We start from the raw sequence: 12,246 nt of genomic DNA, 5'->3' as shown, positions 1-12,246 counted from the left end.
TTATTTGGATGATAGAAACCCCATAAATGGCTTTCTGTGTCTAGCTAATTTATGATTATTAAGTGTGTGTTGGATCTTATTAGGTTTTAACAGGTCTTCACATATTTTAGAAAGAAAGAAAGGTCCAGTTTTCAGATGATAATGAATACCAAAGAAACATGGTTGGTAACTACCAGAATTGAAAGGCATTGTATAAAGGTATGTGATTCTATGTAGTCCATACCATAGAATATCAGTGGACATGGACATACTCGCAGGCCTGGAAGAACCACCAGGTCACATCTAGAGAGACCAGAATTGTATCCAGTGTGATTTGTCTTCATTCTCATCAACAGTTGGGTTGGATATAAATTAATGCTGATTTTCATTGATCTACATGCAAAAAAAAAAAAACCTTCAAATTTCAAATGTCAGGTGGATGTAGAGGGTAGGAAAAAAAACAAGAAATCGTGATGGACTCGGTGAAGATGGAGAATTTGTCTCTGGTAAATATTCAAGGTACACGGAGATGCCAAAGAATCAGTTGCTAAATCACTTCATGAATCCTGTGGATACAGTATGTGTTTTTTTTTTTTCTCCTGTTCTGAACAGTCTTAAATCCTAAAACTAGAGTCACTGTTTGAAAGGAGTCCCAAATGAATTAACCTTATTGTTTTCATAAACTAGATGGAGCAGTTCCTGACATGAAAGCACAATTTAATTAAAGCTGAAGTGCAGATGAGCTGGAATTGAAGGCAGAGGAGGTGCTATTAAACCCAAAGCTGTCTTTCATCCAGTGACCTCTGGCCTTGAGCACACAAAGTAGGCATCGTGTGTGTAGAGGGGAAGTCACTGCCCTGTTAGGATAAAAATAATCATGCTAATAATAATAATACCATGACCAATATTAGAACAATTAAAAGCATTAATTATATTGAACTATATTGAAGATGGTATCAGAGTAATGACTATTTAGCTGAATTCCATCTCAATGACTAGTTTTAATTATTAATAGTAATCATAGTGCTATTGAAACTGTCCCCTTTATCCTTCAATACCCACACTCCCTTGGTGGCCGGGATTAAGGAGATGCACATTTTAAAGTCTGAGACAGACTTCTGCAGATATTGGGTAACCTTTTGAGCACCTCCAAGTAGATCTGAGAATTAGTTCACTTTTCCCTGAGACTTGCTTATTGAGATGTTTTTTGTTTTGTTTTGTTTTTATAAGACCTCCTCTGCCTTTCCAGGACAAGGCATCACTTGGCAAAGCCCAAACAGTACACCATTTCTAACAACTTGAGAAAATATAGGCAATTCCCCTGGCCAATTCCAAGTTTGCCTTGAATTTCAATGTTCATCCCATCACTTAAAGGGATGCATATTTTTCCATTCTTACATATCACACTATAATGTGAGATATCAAATACTTGAAAACATAACAGCACCATATTTCACTAGAAATACTTATTCACCTGCTCAAACTTATTAACTTAAACTAACACAAGAATATCTGAAGTCAGGGTTTATACAATATCCTAATACATCAGCTCCCCCCTTAATGACTGGCCTACATCAGCTCCTCCCTCAATGACTGGTCTACACCTGATCCTCCCTCAATGACTGGTCTACATCAGTTCCTCCCTTAATGACTGGTCTATATCCACCCAACCCTCCCACGACTGGTCTACCAAATAGATGAAGCAGCCTTATGCTGTGGAACTCCAAACATTTTTCACAATGTTTCAACACTGGAAAACCTAACTAATTTTCCATTTGATTTGACAATGTTTATCCCAAATTGGAAAATTTCACCGTGTTGACTTCAAGTGTACTTACTTGTATACTTGATTTTAAACTACCATATTACACTTTGCTTTCTATTTTTCTTCTGCTCACTCTCAGCTGCTTCCTCCCTTCTCTTGTTTTTGTCTATTTTCCCTTATTATTGTCAGGGTTTGTACAACTACTGCATAGAGTCAAAGTTTTGTCACTGGAAAAAATCCAGTTACCTGTTAAGTATTATTTCAGCCACAATTTCTTATCCTTGCCTTTTTCTTTCCTTGAACAGTTTTTCAATGTAATTTTACTTTTTTCCTTCATGGCTGGCCTGGAACTCACAGATATCTCCTGTCTCTGCCTCCTGAGTTTAGGGGTGTGAGGCATGTACCAGCACACCAGCCCATCTTGAACTTTTTAATAAGTGTTTTGAAATTCATGTATATTAACTCCATTATCTGAATCCTCTGTGGGTCTAGCTGTTTGACCCTTTTCCTCTCCTGGTTTATAGTAACAAATTGGTGTTTCTGAATGGTTTACACAGAAAACGTAGACAAAATGTAAGGCTCTTCAATTAGAAATATTCTTCCTGGCTTCACCCTCCCTGTGAGCAGAAAGGATATGTGATAGGTAGGGTTTTAGTTGGTGGGGGGGGGCGGTAGGGGATGTGGGGAGGGAAATGGAACTGGGATTGACATGTAAAACAATCTTGTTTCTAATTCAAATTTAAAAAAAGAAAGAAAAAAAAGAAATATTCTTCCTAAAAGAATTTTAAATTTGCTTCTGAATAAAGACTATGAGAGGAATTCCCAGTGACTTTTTAACCAAGGTTTGACATGAAACTAAATCTATTTCTGACACCTAGAGTCTCTGTAATTCCAGAGGCAGGAGGATCATAAGTTCAAGTGAGTTCAAGTGCTACATGGTGAAAGAGTAAGATCCTGTTAAAACTAAACAAAGCATGGTGGAAAGGGCTGCATACTTACATCAGTGGTAGAGCCCCTGCCTAATTTGCACAGGGTCCTAGGTGTGACCTGCAACACAAACAATTTCCCATCTACCATTACCACTAGAAATAACAACATTAAGATCACAACACAAAGGCAGGAGTTAGGCAGATAAACCTTTACCTAAAATATTTTCCTCACCAGCCCTTTGAACCACACACCTTTGCTTGTCTTCTGAGATTGTGAGGTTCCCCCTGCAGAAATTGAAGAGCTGTAGAAGGGGAAACAGTTCCAAGGGCCAGCAAGACCCAATCCTTTGGGCTTCCTTCTTCTCTCATATCTCTAGTCACTGTCTTATTTACTTAAGCCTCAGAAGAGATTTTTTCATATCTGATAGCTTTTTTTTTTTTTACATTATTCCTGTGGGAAGACTGACCTCAATTGCCTACTTTCCCATCACCAAAAGTGGATCTCACAATGTCTAAACTCTAAGCATCAGAACGCTGTCTATGACTGGAAGCTTTCTCTATTCTTAGAATCTAAACACCAGCAAAGAACACATCCATAAATTTCATTTATTTACATCTTAAGTAAATATATTTATTCTGTCCTGAATGGTAGGATTGCGGTAGAGAGTACAGAGGGGAAATCTGGGTGCCTCCAGTTACTTCCATTAGAGTTAAGCTGATAGGAAAATATACTGGTAACAGGGATAAAGCAAGATATGTATTAATACTTGTCCCTGATAGAGAATGTTTTAGATACTGCTGTCTAGATGATACTACTGAGGGTATGTCACTGGGAAGATCAAAGGAAGGACACAACTCATCCATCTGTGGATGCCAATGGCAAGGTCAATTGTCATCTGCATTGTTTGCCCTCAGCATGAAAACTCTGCTCAACCTTAGCCTGATAAGCCATTCTGAAGCCTTTCCCCAGGAAGCACTGGCTGCTAATTGCAAAGCAGTTCTGTCAGCATTTCAGAAAGTTTATGCTCTCTGCCAAGAGCAGGCACAGCCATTTATTTAATTAAATATTTATTCATAAACACTGTTAATGCGCAAAGCACCCATCTAGGTATATGAAAAGTAAAAGGAAGAATTTTATTGCTACAGTTTAATCACCCGATATCAGCTCAATGACTGTGCTTTTTAAGATTTCTGTTGCTCACATCTTTGTTGCAAGTCATCTTGAGCCCTTTCGGAAAGAAGACAAGGCATAAATAATTAATAAACCCATGGACAAATGTCTGTCTCTGTTCTCGGGGTGTTTATGATCCATAACTAACTCAACTTACTGAGAAGTTAATCATAGTGGCTGTCCTTGAGCAGAAGGTTACTGAGATACTTGAAAGCATATAAAGGTGCTCTTAGAGGTGACATCATGAGCTGTCTGCTCACAAGTCAATCCATCACTTTACTTCCTTATAGAATATACATACTGTACTCTCCATTTGTCTACTTGTCCCCTACACACACACACACACACACACACACACACACACACACACACACAATAATGAGCCTTACAAGAAGCTGATCTATATCATAGATGGTGGCCAAGCCCCAAGATTGAGCATGATGCATCTAAAGTTAATCTGCAGAGGTTCAGTAATTATGACACTGATGGTCTCTGTTACCACTTCTGGGCATTGAGATGTGAGAATGAGTAGCATAAGCAATTTGTAAGACAAACATCACAGGAAAAGTTTTCTTCTCTGCTTCCTATGAATATGTTGTGTTCTTCTCTGACTACTAGTCGTACTACATACTCCTTACCATAAGGCTGAGGGGGAAGCCAACATGGAGCATGGCAGACTCTAAAGATGGAAAGAATATGACACTCTGAAAACATCACTGAGCCAGTGGACTAAAAGTGGAGTGTCTTTATTTAATGCTGTCCACTGGGGGGAAAAAAGGGTACTCTGAGGCTGGGAATAGCTTTTACCCATGGGTATGAACATATATTTAAAACCAGGTGTTTTAGAGAAGTCCAATGGTATTATATAGCATAGATGTGTTGAATTTATTTATTTAACCACTTAAAGATTAGGACTAGAGTTAGTAGTTCCAAGCATATTTCTTGCATGCAACACTACAGTGAGCATAAATGCATAGAAATTGAGAATACATGTGTGAGCACTCTGCTACGGTAAATTATATGAAATGGAATCACTGATCGAACGTCTACCTCCAAAAGTGCAATTACGGAAACAAAAATCAAGAAGAATGTGTAATGTATAACTATGATAATTTGCATACACAAAAAATTACCTTGGGGAGTTTAAGGGTAAATTATTGACTTTTGTTGGCAGAACCAACACAAGAAAGTAGGCCTTGGTATACTAGGTAAGAATCCCACTTTACACTGCTTCAAGGCTCTTAGATCTTCAGTGAAGCTCTTCTTGACTTCCAGGCAAGGTGGTAGCATGGAAGCTGTCACTGTGTAACAAAGTGATGGAGAGACAGGATAGGATGAAAGACTCTATTACAAAGAAAAAAATGGAAAGAGGTCCAGAAATCTGTTGTGGGATTAATCACACTTTGTGAAAGTTACCTTCTGGTTTGTTTAATAAATAGCTGAATGGCCAATAGCTATGCAGGAGAGTCTAGGCAGGACTTTCAGGGAGAGGAACTGGAGATGAATTTAGGCTCATGTGAGAAGCCAGCCAGATGTGGAGCAAGTCAGACATACATTATGGAGAAAAGAGCCATATGGCAGAATGTACATTAATAGAAACAGGTTAATTTAAGTTGTAAGAACTCAAATTGGGAACAAGCCTAAGCTAATGGCCAAGCTTTCATAATTAATAAGTCTCTGTGTCATTATTTGGGGTCTGGCAGCTAATAAGAAAGCACAACTACTGAAATCCACACAGGAGTGAAAATGCAAAGAGAAGTAAGGTTTCCTCAGCTGCAGCCCCTTACCTGAGGAAACTAACATGGAAGCTGCTTAGGAAAGTAAGCCAGGACAGGCAGTCCTACCTTCAAGACAAGCCCGCAGACCTCAGAAGCATCAGGTTCAGTCGTAGGCCTTGGTGAGACAGTGATTCCTTCCACAGAGGCGGGGATAGAATCAATTCAATGTGTCACTCTGTATGACTCAGGACAGGGCTGGACACCATCCTGAAAGAGAGCCTATTGTTAAAAACCAAGAAGTTTGATTGTTGTCCTCCAGCTGGTGGGAGGGCTCAGGCTGGAGATCTAATGAATACTCCCCTCAAAAAGAAAAATTATTACACCTATGGCAGAAGTTTTAAGCTCAGTGTCAGCTGCTTCAAGGCAAAATATACGTATGACAAAGGTGTTGAATTCATAACAAATTTACATAATCAAGAGTTCCAGATAAAATGTGTCAATCTAGACATGAAGACCATGAAAAAATATGATGTGTGCCTAAAACACTCATAAGTTGCACACTCTTATCAGCATAAAATGTACACAAAGGCATCCATCCCAGGAAATAGACACTGTGAAGACACTTGAGCTAGAAAAGGCACACACACCTCAAGTTCACAAGAATATCCTCAGTGAACCCAAAACTATGAGTGGTTTAAGCACTTGAGACATATCCAGCCCTTGAAGCATCCACAAGAACTTTGAACAGAAAATAGCATGTGTACCACGTGCCTCAGAATCACTGGGGAGTTAGTGACATCTGATGCCTGTGGAGCAGGAAGCAAAGTTGCCCCCCCAGGCAGTTTCAGGTTTACAACATGCAAATCACATGTATTTAAAAGGAATTGTTTTCATTAAAATATATATTTCAAAAGAAAAACTGAGATATACTGTGGCCTTAAATCAGGGGACAAATCACAGGTCATAAAGTCTCACTTCCATTTGCCACAGCCCCTAAAGAGTTCATTTCAGGGGTAGGGGCAGCATAAAGATGGGATGCTGACAAGAAAAACTGCCTTAGGTGGCAGGTGGCTCAGGCAGAGAAGCTCATAGGGAGAAAGGGCAAGGATGAATTGAGAGAAATTTGAATGGGAAAGTACTTGCCACACTTGCGCATGGATGCCTACACACATGAGTACATACATGGGCATGTACACATACACACAACTAATTAAGGATGCCCAGAAATGAGTCTCATTTGCTGGTAATAAACTTGAAGTATGATAACTCTGAGCTTTGGGTGAGTGGATAGATTGTCCTCTAGAGCCACCTATGTGCTATTTACTTCAGGAGAGCCTGTATCCTTCCCACAAGACAATTAAGAGGAAAAAGCAAAGGCAGCCCTTTTGCCTACACAGATGGATCTCAGTGCTGTGATTTCTTCTATCCTCACAGTAGACCTGCGAGACGCAACCCAATTAGAATATTAGCCACCCCAGCAGATAGAATCTTAAAAGTTCAAGAAAGGTGGGAGAATATGATCAGCCTACAGATTTCAGAGCTAAACATGAGACCAGGTGAAGTCCCTTTATCCCCTCATTCAAAAAAGAAAACTCATCAAATTTGGAGGTAGCACTGGAGGACACTGAGTACACATCCAATACAAGCTTAGTCACCCTGGTTTGTGGAGTCACATTAAATGTAAATGGATTAAACCCAACAATAAAGAGATTAAGACAATAGCAAAAGAAATTACTTAGTAGTGAGTTGGCATTCTCAGCTTACCGCTTTAGATTGTGGAGAGCTGTGATGCGCCTCACCAGAAGATGGTGCCAGTTTCAGCCTTCCACCATCCCGAAGGTGATCGCTCTCTGGAATAAACAACTCCTTATTTGGCTTGGTCTAAGATTCAAACTTGCATCAGCAAATGCGAGCCTATCCTCCTTAGCCACGTGGCGTTCTGGGGTTGGCTGGCAAGAGTGCTTTTAAGCTGTGGGGGGCCTTTCCCCGGAGTCAGAAGATTGTCTCAGTTTCCTGAGTAAACTGCTTAAGGAAGAGTCTCAGCGTTGTGTCTTCCTTGCTGGTCGAGGCGGTCGTGACATTAGATATTGTTCCTTTGCTTACTATTTGTGACATCTTGATACAATATGTCGTAGAGATGTCCTTTTCTGGTAATGTTTACTTGGATGATAAATGTCTCTTATGTTTGGTTGATAGGTGCATAATTTACAGAAACTAAACAAGTACATGGATACTGAATCATGTGTTCTTTTTGTTGTCTTAGTTATTTTTTTATCTTTTTTGAGATGTAATTACATTGCTTTTCCCTCTCCTCCCTCTAAACCCTCTCACATATCAATCCTTGTTTTCTTTCAAATTCATGACCTCTTTTTTCAATAATTCCTATTACACATGTGCATGAACAATGTATTCTTAAATAGGCAGTGTGCCACTAAAAATGAGAAAGAAATTTGAAAAATTCATAGAGTTAAATAAAAATAGGGGCAGAATTTACCAGAACCTTTGAGATACAGCCAAAACAGTTACAAGGGGATAGTTTAAAATAGTTATGAGTGTTCACATTTTTTAAAAGAAAAAATTCAAATAAATCCCTTAAAGAGGTAGACACAAGAAATAATGAACATTGAAACAACAATTAAAATGAAAACTGAAAGAAAAATATATTAAATCAATAAAAAAAAACTATTGATCTTTGAAAAGGGAATTAAGGTTGAGAAGTACTTAACCAAATTGGCTAAACGAAGAATATCTAAAAGTAGTGAAATTAGCATTAAAATGAGGTTACCATATATTCTAGTGAAGTTCATATAACCATTAAAGAAAATTACATTTAAAAAACTGGAAATTTTAGAAGAAATGTTTAAATTTCTAGACACATATAGCATACCAAAATCAAATCAAGCTGTATAAACAACTTAAGCAGTTCCATAACAATGAGATTGTAGTCACAATAAAGCCTTTTAATAAAGAAAAGCCCAGGAATTGATAAATTCAGTTCTGAATTCTACTAAACGAGTTCAAAGGAGCTCCTTAAACTGTTTCATAAAGCAGAAGAGAGGGAATTTCTAGTGGCATATATATCGTGTTAGGATGTGGCTTCAGTGTGCAGATGAGACCCCTTATAAGGAAGAGGAGGGGCTCGCTCACTGAGCCTCTGAGGGCAGAAGAACATGGTGGTGGTTGTTTACCATTATTGTGTGAGTGCTCCCCAAATAAATAACTACTAATTCTTTATTAAGATGTCCGTGAACTTCATTTAACCTACCTCCAGGAATAGTGTCACTGTCACACTCATTCTATGAAAACAGTGTTAACCTGATACCAAAACTGGATAAGGACACACCAGTAAAAGCAAACTCTAGACCAACTTTCTGATGAACGTAGATGCAAAATTTCTCAGTAAAATTGAGAATTGTCCACAATAAAATTCATGAGCACACTAAGGAGAGCAGATATCATTTAAAAAGTGTTTTCAATGAAGGGATGTCAAGTTGGTTCAGTGTCCATTAAGCAATAAATGGCAATAATCAGTGCATAAATCAACCTATGAACAGAAATTACATGGTTATCTTAAGAGATGTTGAAAAATACCTTCAATATCACTTCATAACAAAAACTCTTGCAGAATTTTTGGTTGTGGTAATTGTGTGTTGATATGACTAGCTTCTAACATCAGAAGTTATGGTTGCTGACACCTCCTATAACATACAGAGCAGTACCAAAAACCACAGAATTATCAGGCTCAACATACCACATTGCTGAAATTGAGGCCCCAGTAACAGTTCCACCTCCATCCACTGTCCAGGGTAGGTTAGGGGTTGTTTCTGGTTCGGCGGCCCTGCTCAGAGACATCTGACCCCAGGGGTCTGCTCACTGGATCTGAAATTGGCAGCAGGATCCAACACTCTGGGATGCTGCCAAAGCCCCGATAACAGTGCCACCTCCATCCACAAGAAGAAGACAGATATCAGAGTACTGGATCTGCATCTACCAAAAGATGCAGATCTTGGTCCCATACCCACCAGGAAAGGAAGAGACTCCTGTTACACCCACCAGAAGAAAGGATGAGAAGAGGTCAAGGTAAAAGCACATCCAACAACAGAAAACCCAATATGACACCACCAGAGACCAGGAACCATACACCAGCAAGATGTGAACATCACAATGCAGATGAAGCAGAAGAAATTGACCTAAAAAACATCTTCATGAAAATGATAGAGGACCTCAAAGAGGACATGAGAAAATCCCTCAAAGAAATGGAAAAAACACCAAAAAAATACAAGATATCAACAAATCTCTCAAGGAAACAGTTCAAGATGTAAAAACTGAAATAGAGACAATAAAGAAAGCACAATCAGAGGAAATGCTGGAAATAGAAAAGCTGGGTAAATGAACAGGAACAACACACATAAGCATAACCAACAGAATACAAGAGATGGAAGAGAGAATCTCAGGAGTTGAAGACACACTAGCAGAAATAGAATCATCAACCAAAGAAAATCTTAAGTCCAACAAATCCCTAACACAAAATATCCAGGAAATATGGGATACCATGAAAAGACCAAACCTAAGAATCATAGGTATAGAAGAAGGTGAAGAAATCCAACTCAAAGGCACAGAAAATATATTCAACAAAAGAAAACTTTCCCAACCTAAAGAAAGACATGCCAATAAAAATACAAGAAGCCTACAGAACACCAAATAGACTGAACCAAAATAAAAGGACTCCTCTCCACATAATAATCAAAACACCAAACATACAGAACAAAGGCAAAATATTAAGAGCAGCAAAGGAAAAAGTCAAGTAACTTATAAAGGCAAACCTATCAGAATCACACCTGACTTTTCCATGGAAATTCTGAAAGCCAGAAGGTCCTGGACAGATATGCTACGTATACTAAGAGTCCATGGATGGAGCCCAGAATACTATACCCAGCAAAGCTTTCAATCAATATAGATGGAGAAAATAAGATATTCCGTGACAAAACCAGATTCAAACAATACATATGCACCAATCTAGCCCTACAAAATGTTCTGGAAGGAAATCTGCAACACAAGAAAGTTAACTACAACCAGAAAAATATAGGCAATAGATAATCCCATTTTACCAACAGCCAAAAGGAAAAAGGGATAAAATCCCACACATAATTTGGCCACCATCACCAAATCAAAAACAAACAACAATGAACAATCAATGGTCATGAATATCCATCAACATTAATGGTCTTAACACGCCTATAAAAAGACACAGATTAGCAGAATGGATAAGAAGACAGAATCCACCCTTCTGCTGTATACAAGAAACACACCTCAACTTCAAAGACAGATGGTACCTAAAAATTAAAGGTTGGGGAAAGATTTTCCAATCAAATGGACCCAAGAAACAAGCAGGGGTAGCAATCCTAATATCCAACAAACTGGATTTTAAACTAAAATCAATCAAAAGAGATTAAGGAGGTCACTTCCTACTCATCACAAGAGAAATCCATCAAGATGAAGTCTCAATTCTGAACATGTATGCCCCAAATAGAAAGGCATCCATGTTTGTAAAAGAAACATTACTAAAACTCAAGTCAAACATAAAAATGCACACACTTATAGTGGGATACTTCAGCTCCCCACTCTCACCAATGGACAGGAATACCAGACAGAAACTTAACAAAGAAACAAAGGAACTAATAGAAGTAATGGCACAATTGGACTTAACAGACATCTATAGAACATTCCATCCAAATGCAAAACAACTTACCTTCTTCTCAACACCACATGGAACTTTCTCTAAAATCGACCACATACTTGGCAACATAGCAAACCTCACCAGGCACAAAAAAATTGAAATAACCCCCTGTGTCTTATCAGACCACCATGCTTTAAAGTTAGAATTCAACAACAACACCAATTACAGAAAACCTACAAACTTATGGAAATTAAGTAACACCCAATTGCATAATTCCTAGGTTGAGGAAGAAATAAAAAATGAAATTAAAGATTTCCTAGAATTCAATGAGAATGCAGACACAACAGACCCAAACCTATGGGACACTTTGAAAGCAGTGCTAAGAGGAACACTCATAGCACTATGTGTCCACATGATGAAACTGGAGAATAATCACACTAGAGAATTAACAGCACAACTGAAAAATTTAGAACACAAAGAAGCCAATACACCCCAGAGGAGCAGATGCCAGGAAATAATCAAATTGAAGGCCGAAATAAAAAAATTGGAAACTAGGAGAGCAATACAAAGAATCAATGTAACGAAGAGTTGGTTCTTCAAGAAAATCAACAAGATAGACAAACCTTTACCAAACTTACCAAACAGCAAAGAGTGAACATGCAAATTAATAAAATCAGGAATGAAAAGGGGGACATAACAATAGACACAGAGGAAATCCAGAGAATCATCAGGTTATACTTCAAAAACCTATTTTCCTCAAAATTCGAAAATCTAAAGGAAATGGACAATTTTCTGGACAGACTTCACTTACCAAAATTAAATCAAGAACAGATAAGCAACGTAAATAGACCTATAACCCCTAATGAAATTGAAGCAGTCATCAGAAGTCTCCCAACCAAAAAAAGTCAAGGGCCAGATGGCTTCATTGCAGAATTCTACCAAAATTCAAGGTACAGCTAATACCAATTTTCCTCAAAGTATTGTACACAATATAAGCAGAAGCATCA

The 12,246-nt window shown here is 38.3% G+C and overlaps 1 long non-coding RNA gene across 1 annotated transcript; it reads right to left on the bottom strand.

Annotated features, from left to right (window-relative positions):
* Positions 1–2,741: 2,741 nt before the first annotated feature.
* Positions 2,742–9,497, bottom strand: LOC107980261. The gene is made up of 4 exons (XR_004770244.1): positions 9,314–9,497; positions 7,327–7,412; positions 5,689–5,829; positions 2,742–2,791 (listed from the first exon to the last, which is right to left on the bottom strand). It is a non-coding gene; the product is annotated as an uncharacterized LOC107980261 (long non-coding RNA).
* Between the last annotated feature and the right edge of the window lie 2,749 nt (positions 9,498–12,246).

This window comes from Cricetulus griseus, chromosome 5, assembly GCF_003668045.3.
Source record: "Cricetulus griseus strain 17A/GY chromosome 5, alternate assembly CriGri-PICRH-1.0, whole genome shotgun sequence".
Taxonomy (NCBI): Eukaryota; Metazoa; Chordata; class Mammalia; order Rodentia; family Cricetidae; genus Cricetulus; species Cricetulus griseus.
Note: the sequence above shows the minus strand (reverse complement) of the source record. Positions and strands in the feature narration are given on the sequence as shown.